Source organism: Triticum urartu, chromosome 4A, assembly GCF_056163025.1.
Source record: "Triticum urartu cultivar PI428250 chromosome 4A, HENAU_Tu73, whole genome shotgun sequence".
Classification (NCBI taxonomy): Eukaryota; Viridiplantae; Streptophyta; class Magnoliopsida; order Poales; family Poaceae; genus Triticum; species Triticum urartu.
The window spans coordinates 265,061,505-265,073,850 of record NC_141876.1 but is presented as its reverse complement, the minus strand read 5'-3'; positions in this window follow the sequence as shown (position 1 = coordinate 265,073,850).

Here is a 12,346-nt window from a genome sequence, read left to right as displayed (position 1 = left end):
GCCAGACACGCCGTCCGAGGTAGCCGCCGTTGCCGGCGGTTTTCTTTAGAAAACCGCTCGGTTTTTTTAAAAAGCCGCGGTTTATTTTTTTGAGATCCGTTTTTTATTAGAACGGTTTTTTTATGGTTTAGGCTAATTAGCGAGCGTTCGCTCGTTCGTTCGTTTTAATGAACGTGTTCATCGTTTTGATCCAGTTAACGAACGTTCATTCGTTAAACTGTTCATCGTTTTTCTTTTTCTCGGATTAAATCCGCGATTTTTCTGATCACGATTTCTGATCCGATTTTTGTTTTAGTATAACTTCTCGCTCGTTTATCGGAATTAGGCGATTCAAGCGCCTGGAGTTTCGTATCGAAACCCTCTTTCTGTTTAACCAACTTAAACAAGTTTTTGCTTCTGTAAAAATTGCCTTAGATCCAGAATAGTAAATGAAGCCTGTTTCTTTTGCCGTTTGTTTTTCGTTGCTTCGTTCGATTTGATTCTTTTGCCAACCGGAGTTCTTAAGATGAACTTTCTGGTTAGATCTTATTTGAGTTTTACCTATGCATTAGTTGAGTAGTTATTGTATGCTTATTTGTTTGTGATAGAGTACCCGGAGTGCGCCGCTTGTTACTTCGAATCACTAGGTTTCCCGGATCATCAGCAAGGCAAGTAACACTTTGATCATACCTTCTACTACCCAGTTTTATTGCATTAGATCAATCCCTACACATTGCATGATTAGGATCTAATTAAATTGTGGGCTTGGGAAGTAGTTGAGGTAGTACCTATTACCTGTTTATTATCAAACCTTTGGGAGTTACTTCTATGTTTGCTTATTATTGCTATGTTATGCTAGTAGACGTGGATTGGGTGAGTGATATCCATGACAGATGTGAGATTTTTAAATCAATGGTTTATCTAAGGTGGCAACTTAAATACACATCTGGGTGGATTGAGGTACCTGGGTATTCCAGGATTGTCTGTTTTCTTTTGGACCGCCACCCAGGCTCAAAGGGATCATGAGATTTTCCCCACAAGCTATTATGGGCTCTAGCATAGTTGAGTAAGTTGCGTGAAGCTCTTGAAGAGGTAGACTAGCAGATGTAGTGGGTTGTAGGTGGTATAGTCTACCCAGAGTAGAGAGTTAATGCTTCAGAAAGATTGTGTCTCGAATCTCCGACCATGGATGTATTCGAGTCTTGTGGGGAAAAGTGCGCAAACCTTTGCAGAGTGTACAAACTAATCATGATTAGCCGTGTCCCCGGTTATGGACATCTTGAGTATCTAGTTCTTGGATTATCATGTGGATCTCATCACTCTTAATTTAAATTGATTGGGTTAATGATGATGTTTAATTGGGACTGAGTTGGAGGAACCTTCTCAATTCTTAACAACTACCATGATAGTTAAATAAAATTTATTCCTTTGTTGTAGGGAAAAATGGCTTTTCGCAAAACATATTAACCATACAGCCTCCACCATCCATATATGCATGTGGTGATAGCAATTATTCTGTTCATTTTTCTCTTGTGTTACATTGCCAGTATATTCCATGTGCTGACCCATTTCGGGCTGCAACGTATCATGTTGCAGACTTTTCAGACGACGAGTAAGGAGCCATAGGTCATTGTCTTTCACTTAGTGATGCCGTTGGAGTTGATGGACTCACTTTATCTTCCAAGCCTTCCGTTGTTATCGATTTAGATGGCCTTAAGCCATATTTATTGTTTTATGTTCTCTTTTGAGACATTCGATGTAATAAGTGTGTGATTGCTACTCTGTTATAAATCCTCAAGTACTATGTGTGTCAGCATTACCGATCCAGGGATGACACTGATGCACAGAGATCGGACTGTTTGAGGTCTGGTCGCTACAATATAGTATCAGAGCACACATTGAATGTAGGACATGACCACTAAGCTAAAAACCCTAGATCACTACTCTCTTCTCATTTCTAACCCCTCTCCATTTTCTACTCTTTAGGATGGCGGATGCAAGGAACAAGTTTGCACAACCGGATGAAGACACCCCCTTTGGACGACACTTGAAGGAAGTCACTAGGTACCTGAACATCGGAATACCAAGCTTCACCGGGACTTACAACGCTACTTTACCAGAAGAGGAGCATTGGATGATTCAAGTTCAAGTTCCAGGAAGGACGTTCACGCCAGTCACCGAGCCCGTAGAGTTTTCCTTTGACGCACCCACCTGGAGTCTAGGCAAGAGCATGGCCGCCCACATCACCATGGGACGCATTGGAGAAGTTTACCACAAGGATCTCAAGGATACTATTTACCAGATTTGTGGGTGCCAAGATGATCGATGGGAGATGAGCAGCACCTGGAAGGATAGATCTGTTGCCGCTTTCATCCAAGAGTTAAACCAGCACATTTGTCGCCAGGAGAATCAGATGTGCGCAGGCATGATAGATCTGAAGAAGTCAATGACAAGGATCACAGAGCTGGAGGAAGAACTCAAGGCTACTCGCGAAGATTATGAGGAGGAAATCACCGTACTAGTGGAGAAGAATGATGACCTGACAAGGAAGCTGGGAGTATTCATGGGAGACCCCGCGCTAGGAGGAGAAGATGACGATTCCACCTACCCAGAGAACAACATCATCATCGACGACACCGACTCGGACCCCGATGATAGCGATGATGACATTGTTGATGAAGCTGGAGCAGATATTATGGAGTCTTCTAACGATCAATTTTTCTAGTCGATCACCATAACAGTAGTAGTATTCCCCCATGTATATACTATAGTTTGAGCACTTTGGTAACGATAGTTAGACCGATTGTATGCCCTTGTTTGAATTGATTGAAGTGATATGATTGTGTTTGTCTCATGTGCATATGGGTAGTGTTTTCCCCCTAGACCCCATTCTACTCTGTTTTCTCATCTTTTCTAAACCCATCAGATGCCTCCGAGACGCGACAATGGATTTGCTTTCCCACCGGAGCTCACCAGTTGATCCAGCAGAATGCTTTGATGTAGATACTAGTCTAGAATCAGAATCAGGGGAACAACAACAATAACAACAACCCACCACCACCACCTGTTGATCACTTAGCCTGTTTTCTAAGGCTGAATCCACCGGTGTTCTCAAGTAGCACCAAGCTGATAGTTGCAGATGATTGGCTCCGCAAGATTGGAAGGGATTTGACCACTGCAGGATGCACAGATGCGGAAAGAGTGTGTTTTGCCTCACATCAGCTTGATGGACCCGCAGCAGCATGGTGGGAGAATTACACTGTCACCTATCCCATCGACACTATTACATGGGACCAGTTTCAGCAGGCCTTTCGCACAGCCCATGTATCAGCAGGATCTATGGCCATGCAGAAGCGCGAGTTTTGCAACTTACGCCAAGGAGGGCACACCGTTGGCCAGTATGTGGATGACTTTAGCAAGCTAGCACGTTATGCCCCAGATGATGTTGCTACGGATGCAGCTAAATAGGAAAAGATTCTGGAAGGACTGAATGATGAGCTGAGCATGCAGTTGATGGTAGCAACTTTTAATAACTACCAACAATTGGTAGATAGAGCTCTCATGATTGAAGGGAAGCAGCAGCAGATTGACAACCGTAAGAGGAAGTATGGACACGGGAAGTATAATTCTGGAGCTCAGTAGAGACCCCGTTTTACCCCAAACTCGGGAGGACCCCTTCAACATAACCATGGAGGTCACAACCAACATGGAGGGATTACGCACAACCATAGTGGCCCCAAGAATGCAAATGGTAATGGAGGAAGCAACGGACAAAACCGTACCAACCCCGCAACGCCCGCCAAGAAGGATCTAAGTCACATTACTTGTTTCAAGTGCGGGGAGAATGGACATTATGCCACAGAATGTTCTGAAGCAAACAATGGAAATGGCAATGGAAGCTCTGGGAAGAAGCCCAACCCTTTCAATAGGGGACAAGTGAACCACGTTAGCGTGGAGGAGATTGAAGCACAACCCGATGCAGTAATAGGTAAGTTTTTGGTTAAGTCATTTACTGCAATCGTTCTTTTCTATACTGGTGCATCGCATTCATACATATTAAGGGGATTTGTGGATAAGTTTAAACTGCCAACCCAAACCCTTAGGACACCCATGTTAGTAACCTCACCAGGAGCAGAGTATATGGCTAGCCTTTGGTGTGATCGGTTACCATTAAGGATTGGTAACTACCTGTTTCCCTCAGACCTAATAGTATTGGAGTCACAAGGACTGGATGTGATATTAGGCATGGATTGGTTATCAAAGTATGAAGGGAACATTGACTGCGCCAGTAAGTCGATTTTTCTTACCATCCCAGAAGGAAGAAGGGTCAAGTATGTATCCCGGCATGTGCCGGACAAGACTCAAGTAAATTCCTTATCAGGAGTTGTACAGGAGGAAGTACCAGTGGTGAAGGATTTCCCGGATGTATTTCCATAAGAGTTGCCAGGCATGCCACCGGATAGAGACATTGAGTTTTTGATCGAACTTTTGCCGAGCACAGGGTCAATATCTAAGAGACCGTACAGGATGCCCGCAAAGGATTTAGAGGAAATTAAGAAGCAGATTAAGGAGTTACTGGATAAAGGATATATTTGCCCAAGCTCGTCACCTTGGGGATCACCAGTGCTTCTAGTGGAGAAGAAGGATGGATCGCTGAGGATGGTTGTTGACTATCGTGGATTGAATGAGGTGACGATCAAGAACAAGTACCCACTGCCGATGATAAATGATTTGTTTGACCAGCTGCAAGGAGCTAAGGTGTTTTCCAAGATCGATCTGCGATCAGGGTACCACCAGCTGAAGATTCGAGAGCAGGATATACCCAAGACAGCTTTTACCACAAGGTACGGGCTATATGAGTATACCATTATGTCATTTGGTCTGACTAACGCACCTGCCTATTTCATGAACATGATGAATAAGGTGTTTATGGAGTTTTTGGATAAGTTCGTCGTGGTGTTCATTGATGATATTCTGGTCTACTCGAAGAATGAAGAGGAACATCAGGAGCATTTGCGTTTGGCACTTGGGAAGCTCAGAGAACACCAGCCATATGCCAAGTTCAGCAAGTGTGAGTTTTGGTTGAAGGAAATTGGATTCCTCGGACATGTTATATCCGGAGAAGCAATAGCAGTAGACCCTACCAAGGTTGTCACTGTGACAAATTGGGAAGCGCCCATGTCGGTTGGAGAGATCCGGAGTTTTATTGGACTCACAGGATACTACCAGAGGTTTATTGAGAATTTCTCGAAGATTGCAAAGCCCATGACGGAGTTGTTGAAGAAGGACACCAAGTTCAAATGGACTCAGGAATGTGTGGCCAGTTTCCAGGAGTTGAAGAAACGCTTGGTTACAGCTCCAGTGTTGATTCTTCCAGATCAACGCAATGATTACTAGGTGTATTGTGATGCTTCTCGTCGAGGACTTGGAGCAGTGCTTATGCAGGAGGGAAGAGTTGTTTCATATGCCTCACGACAGCTTAAACCCCATGAGTTGAATTATGGTACCCATGATTTGGAGTTAGCAGAGTGCATGTGTTGAAGACATGGAGACATTTTCTCATCGGAAACCATTGTGAGGTGTACACGAATCACAAGAGTTTGAAGTATATGTTCATGCAGAAGGAGTTGAATCTCAGACAGAGGAGATGGTTGGAGCTCATTAAGGATTATGATATGAAGTTGCATTATCATCCCGGAAAGGCTAACGTAGTAGCCGATGCGTTGAGCCGCAAGAGCCATGTCAATACACTCATGACCAGAGAGTTACCCAAGGAGTTAGCGGAGGATCTTCGTGAGCTATGTTTGGAAATAGTTCTGAGAGGTTATGTAGTAGCATTGGAAATTCAGTCTACCTTGATGGATAAGATCAGGGAAGCCCAGAAGACGGACAAGGAGATTGCTGAGATAAAGGAAAGAATGAGCAAAGGAAAAGCTAAGGGATTTTGTGAGGATGAGCATGATAGCCTATGGTTTGAGGATTGCGTTTATGTGCCTAATGATCCGGAGATCAGGAAGTTGATTCTGCAAGAGGCCCATGATTCGCTGTATTTGATTCACCCAGGAAATACCAAGATGTATTTGGATTTGAAGGATAGATTCTGGTGGACCGGAATGAAGAAGGATATTGCGGAGTATGTAGCAGTTTGTGATGTATGTCAGCGAGTGAAGGCAGAACATCAGAAGCCAGCTGGATTGCTACAGCCATTGTCGATACCCGAATGGAAGTGGGATAAACTAGGCATGGACTTTATCACGGGATTGCCCAGGACCCGTTCAGGCTATGACTCGATATGGGTTGTAGTCGATCGTTTGACGAAGGTAGCTCATTTCATTCCAGTCAAGACCACATACACCAGTGCTAAGTTGGCAAAGATATACATGACCAGGATTGTTTGTCTGCATGGAGTTCCAAGGACCATTGTATCAGATAGAGGAACCCAGTTTACCTCAAAGTTTTGGAATCAGTTGCATGAGACTTTGGGAACCAGGCTAGAGTTCAGTACAGCCTTTCACCCGCAGACAGATGGACAGACTAAGAGAGTCAATCAGATTTTGGAGGACATGTTGAGAGCTTGTGCGCTAGACTATGGATCTAGTTGGGACGACAATTTGCCTTACACATAGTTCTCTTACAACAATAGCTATCAAGCCAATTTGAAGATGGCCCCTTTCAAAGCATTGTACGGAAGGAGGTGCAGGACACCATTGTTGTGGGATGAAGTTGGAGACCGTCAGTTATTTGGACCAGATTTGATTAAAGAGTCTGAAGAGAAGGTTAAGCTGATTCATGATAGACTCAAGGTATCCCAGTCCAGGCAGAAGAGTTATGCGGATTCTAAAAACAAGGAGACAGTTTACGAAGTTGGAGACAGAGTGTATCTTCGTGTATCACCACTCCGAGGAGTGAAGCGCTTTGGAGTTAAGGGAAAGTTAGCACCACGTTTTGTGGGACCATACCGTGTTTTGGAACGTATAGGAGAACTTGCTTACAAGTTGGAATTGCCCGAAGGATTGTCAGGAGTTCACGATGTGTTCCACGTTTCTCAGTTGAAGAAGTGCCACGCAGAGATGGCTGATATTCCTCTAAGAGATACAGTGCCACTGGAAGCGATTCAGTTGGATAGCGACTTGACCTACGAGGAGAAACCATTCAAGATTCTTGATTTTGCCAGCCGAGTCACACGCAGCAAGGTTATGAAGTTCTGTAAAGTTCAGTGGAGCCACCATACTGAGGATGAAGCCACTTGGGAACGAGAGGAATACCTACGGAAGGATCACCCTCACCTATTTTCTAGCCAACCGAATCTCGAGGGCGAGATTCTCTTAAGGGGGGTAGGTTTGTAACATCCCAAATTTCCAATTTGGAATGTTATGCATTAGATCATCATTGCATATCATATTTTATTGCATTTTGGTTTGATCCTAGAAATTCTACGCAACTCAAGGACCCATGGAGAGAGTTGGGGATTTCGTTATTTTCATATTTGAGTTTTCGCAAATTTTGAAAAGAGGATCGTTTGATTTTAATTATTTTCTCTTAGAATATTTCTTTTATGAAAATAAAAAGAGAGGGGATAACATGACTTCCCTAAAATAAATAAATATTGGAGATTTAATGTGAAAATCAAATAAGATTTTATTCGGAGCTTTTATCGCTATTTTATTTGAATTAGGAAAAATATGTGTTTTTCAAAATTGCATTAGAGGCCCAAATAAATGTTCACCTTGTCCGGTAGATTTTTAGAGGACGGGGAAAATTTATATCGGGATTTTTGGAGTCCGTTTAGTATTTCTTTTATTTGTTTTTCTGAGCGGAATTATTTTTAAAAAAAAGTCAATCGACTTACCAGGCCGTGTCCGACCTGGACACTGCGCCCGGGCGGCTTTATAAGCCGAAGGCCCGCGACCCCGAGGCCCAAGTCGCCATCCCCACCGAACCCTAGCCCCGCCACCCACCGCCCGCCGCCAGCGCCGCGCGCCGCCGCAGCTGCTGCTGCCGCTGCCGCCGCACCTCGCCGCCGGCCGCCGCCACCCGACCCCGCCGCCGGAGCCACCCCACCTCGCCGCCGCCTCGCCGACCGCCGGAGGTAGCCGTCGCCGCCATCGGTTTTAGCAAGGAAAGCGATTGGTTTTTTTTCGAAACCCTAGATCCCTTTTTTTATTAGATCAGTTTTTTTCTGGTTTAGTTATTTAGCAAAACTCGTTCGTACGTTCGTTTTAACAAACAGTTTTCACCGGTTAACCACAGACGACGAACGTTCGTTCGTTCGCCTGTTTGCCAGTTGTAACATCCCAAATTTTCAATTTGGAATGTTATACATTAGATCATCATGCATATCATATTTTATTTTGCTTTTGGTTTTGATCCTAAAAAATCCTAAGCAACTCAAGGACCCACGGAGAGAGTTGGGGATTTCATTATTTACATATTTGAGTTCTCTCAAATTTTGTAAACAGGATCATTTGATTTTATTTATTTTATCATCAATTATTTCTATTACAAAAATATGAGAGAGGGAATAAAATGACTTTCCAAAAATATAGAAATATTGAGGATTTAATAAAAAAATCAGATAAGTTTTATTTCAGAGTTTTTCGGTATTTTATTTGAATTTAGGAAAAATGCGCGTTTTTCAAAGTTGTAGTTTGGGCCCAGATAAATGTTCACTTTATCGGGCTTGATTTTAGAAACCAGGGAAAATTTATTTCGTGATTTTTGGAGTCCGTTTAGTATTTCTTTTTATTTTTTCTTCCAAGCGTAATTATTTAAAAAAAACGTAACCGACTATGGGCCGTACCCGAGCGGGACTCCGCCCGGGGCGCCTTTATATAGCGAGGCACCCGGCGCCCAGCCCATAGCCCACGCTGCGCTGAAACCCTAGCCCATAGCCGCCGCCGCCGCCGACTCGCCGGAGTTGCACGCCGCCCGAGGTTCGCCGCCGCCTCGACTTCCGTGCCGTAAAAAAATATAAATTTTTTCTGTTCGTCGTTTTTTCTTTCTCGTCGGATTTTCCGCGGTTATTTTCTAATCGCGATTTTTGATCCGATTTTCGTTTTAGTATAACTTTTCGCTCGTTTATCGGAATCAGGCGATTCAAGTGCCTGGAGTTTCGTCTCGAAACCCTCTTTCTGAATAATCAACTTAAACAAGTTTTTGCTACTGTAAAATTTGCCCTAGATCCAGATTACTAGAACGAAGTTGTTTTCTTTCGCCGTTTGACTTTCTTTGCTTCGTTCAATTTGATTCTTTTTGCAAACCAGGGTTCTTAAGTTGAACTTTCTGGTTAGATCTTCTATTTGAGTTTTACATGTGCATTAGAATAGTACTTATTGTATGCTTGTTTGTTTGTCTGCGATAGAATACCCGGAGTGCGCCGCCTGTTACTTTGAATCTCTAGGTTTCGCGGATCATCAGCAAGGCAAGTAACACTTTGATCATACATTTTTCTACAACCCAGTTTTATTGCATTAGATCAATCCTCACACATTGCATGATTAGGATCTAATTAAATTGTGGGATGGGAAGTAGATGAGGTAGTACCTATTACCTGTTTATTATCAAACCTTTGGGAGTTACTTCTACGTTTGCTTATTATGCCATGCTATGCTAGTAGACGTGGATTGGGTGAGTGATATCCATGACAGATGTGAGATTGATAATTAATGGTTTATCTAAGGTGGCAACTTAAATACACATCTGGGTGGATTGAGGCACCTGGTTTCCAGGACTTGCCTGTTTTCTTTTGGACCGCCACCCAGGCTCAAAGGGATCATGAGATTATTCATACTAGAAACGTCCGTGTGCAGCCACAAGCCATTATGGGCTCTGGCATAGTTGACTAAGTTGTGCGAACTCTTACAGTGGTAGACTAGTAGATGTAGGGGATGTAGGTGGTACGGTCTACCCGATTGTAAGGTGCTAGCGCTTCTGAAAGACTATGTCTGGGTCATCCGTCTTCTCAAACACCCTGTAGTGCGAGAAACCAAACGGAGGCGATCGAGTCTTGTGGGGAAAAGTGCGCAAACCTCTGCAGAGTGTAATAAACTAATCATGGTTAGCCATATCCCCGGTTATGGACATCTTGAGTATCTAGTACCTGGATTATCATGTGAACCTCAACATGTTACTCTAAAGTTAATGTTGTTGGGTTAATGATGATGCTTAATTGGGATTGAGAATGCTGTCAACCATTCTCAATGTTTAACAACCACATTGATAGTAATTAAATTTATTCCTTTGAAGTAGGGAAAAATTGGCTTTACGCAAAAACTGTAACCATAGAGCTTTCCACCAGCCAAATATGCATATAGTATAGCTGTTGCATTCCATTACTCTCTATGTGTTACCTTGCCAGCATATTCCATGTGCTGACCCGTTTTCGGGCTGCAACGTTAATGTTGCAGACTTTTCAGACGACGATTAAGGAGTTTTTAGGTCGTGGTTCTATACTCAGTGATGCCATTGGAGTTGATGGACTCACTTATCTTCCAAGCCTTCCGATGTTATCGTTATTAGATGGCCTTAAGCCATATTTATTGTAATAAGTTCTCTTTTGAGACACTCGATGTAATAAGTGTGTGATTGCTACTCTGCTATAAATCCTTCGAGTACTGTGTGGTGTCAGCATTACTGATCCAGGGATGACACCGGAGCACAGAGATCAGACTGTTTGAGGTCTGGTCGCTACAGAGATGGTATCAGAGTACACGCTGACTGTAGGACACGACCACTAAACTGAAAGACCTAGATCACTACTCACTCTCTTCTCTTATGACTTCTCATCTTTTCTACTCTTTAGGATGGCGGATGCAAGGAACAAGTTCACACAACCAGATGAAGATACACCCTTTGGACGCCACTTGAAGGAAGTCACTAGATACCTGAACATAGGAATACCAAGCTTCACGGGAACCTACAAAGCCACTCTACCTGAAGAAGAGCGCTGGATGATTCAAGTTCAAGTTCCAGGAAGGACGTTCATGCCAGTCACTGAGCCCATAGAGTTTTCTTTTGATGCACCAACTTGGAGTCTAGGAAAGAGTATGGCAGCTCACATCGCCATGGGACGCATTGGAGAAGTCTACCGCAAGGATCTCAAGGATACTATCTACCAGATTTGTGGGTGCCGAGATGAACACTGGGAGATGATCAGCACCAGGAAAGATAGATCAATTGCAACTTTTATCCAGGAGTTAAACCAGCACATTCGACGACAGGAGAATCAGATGTGTGCCGACATGATAGATCTGAAGAAGGCTAAGACTAGAATCAAGGAACTGGAGGAAGAACTCAAGGCTACACGTGAAGATTATGAAGAAGAAATCGAAGTATTGGTGGATAAGAATGCCGACCTAACTATGAAGCTAGCAATATTTATGGGAGGCCCGACGCCAGTAGATGAAGACGAAGAACCCAAGGAGATTAGCCCGGAAGACTACATCATCATTGACGGCACCGACTCGGAAGCAGATAGTAGCGATGATGACTATGTTGATGAAGCAGGAGCAGAGATCATGGAGTCTACAACCGTAGAATATTTCTAGTAGACCACCTCACCAGTAGTAGTAGTAGTCCACCATGTAAATTTAGTAGTCCGAGCACTTTTGCGATAGCTAGATCGATTGTATGCCTTTGTTTGATTGAATGAAGTGAATTGTTTGCTTTTGCCTCATGTGCATATGGGTAGTGCTTTCTCATTAGACCCCCTCTATTCTTATATATCATCTTTTCTAAACCCTCAGATGCCTCCGAGACGTGACCCCGGATTTGCCTTTCTGCCGGAGCTCACTCAGTTGATCCAGCAGCAAAACACCTTGATGCAGTTGCTAGTTCAGAATCAGAATCAGGGGAACAACAACAACAACAACCCACCACCACCACCACCACGTGTTGACCACTTAGCCCGTTTCCTTAGGCTGAATCCGCCGGTGTTTTCCAGTAGCACCGAGCCGATAGTAGCAGATGATTGGCTCCGCAAGATAGCTAGGGAGTTGACCACAGCAGGATGCACAGATGCGGAGAAGGTTAAGTTTGCCGCACATCAGTTAGAAGGACCCGCAGCATCCTGGTGGGAAAATTTCACAGCCACCTTCCCAGTCGACACTGTCACATGGGACCAATTTCAGCAGGCTTTTTGTACTGCCCATGTTTCAGCAGGAGCAATGGCCATGAAGAAGCCTGAGTTTCGTAACTTGCGCCAAGGAGGACGGACAGTTGGCCAGTATGTGGAGGAGTTTAGTAAGCTAGCACGTTATGCCCCAGATGACGTTGCTATGGATGCAGCTAAGCAGGAGAAATTCCTGGAAGGACTGAATGATGAGTTGAGTATGCAGTTGATGGTAGCCACCTTCAACAACTACTAGGA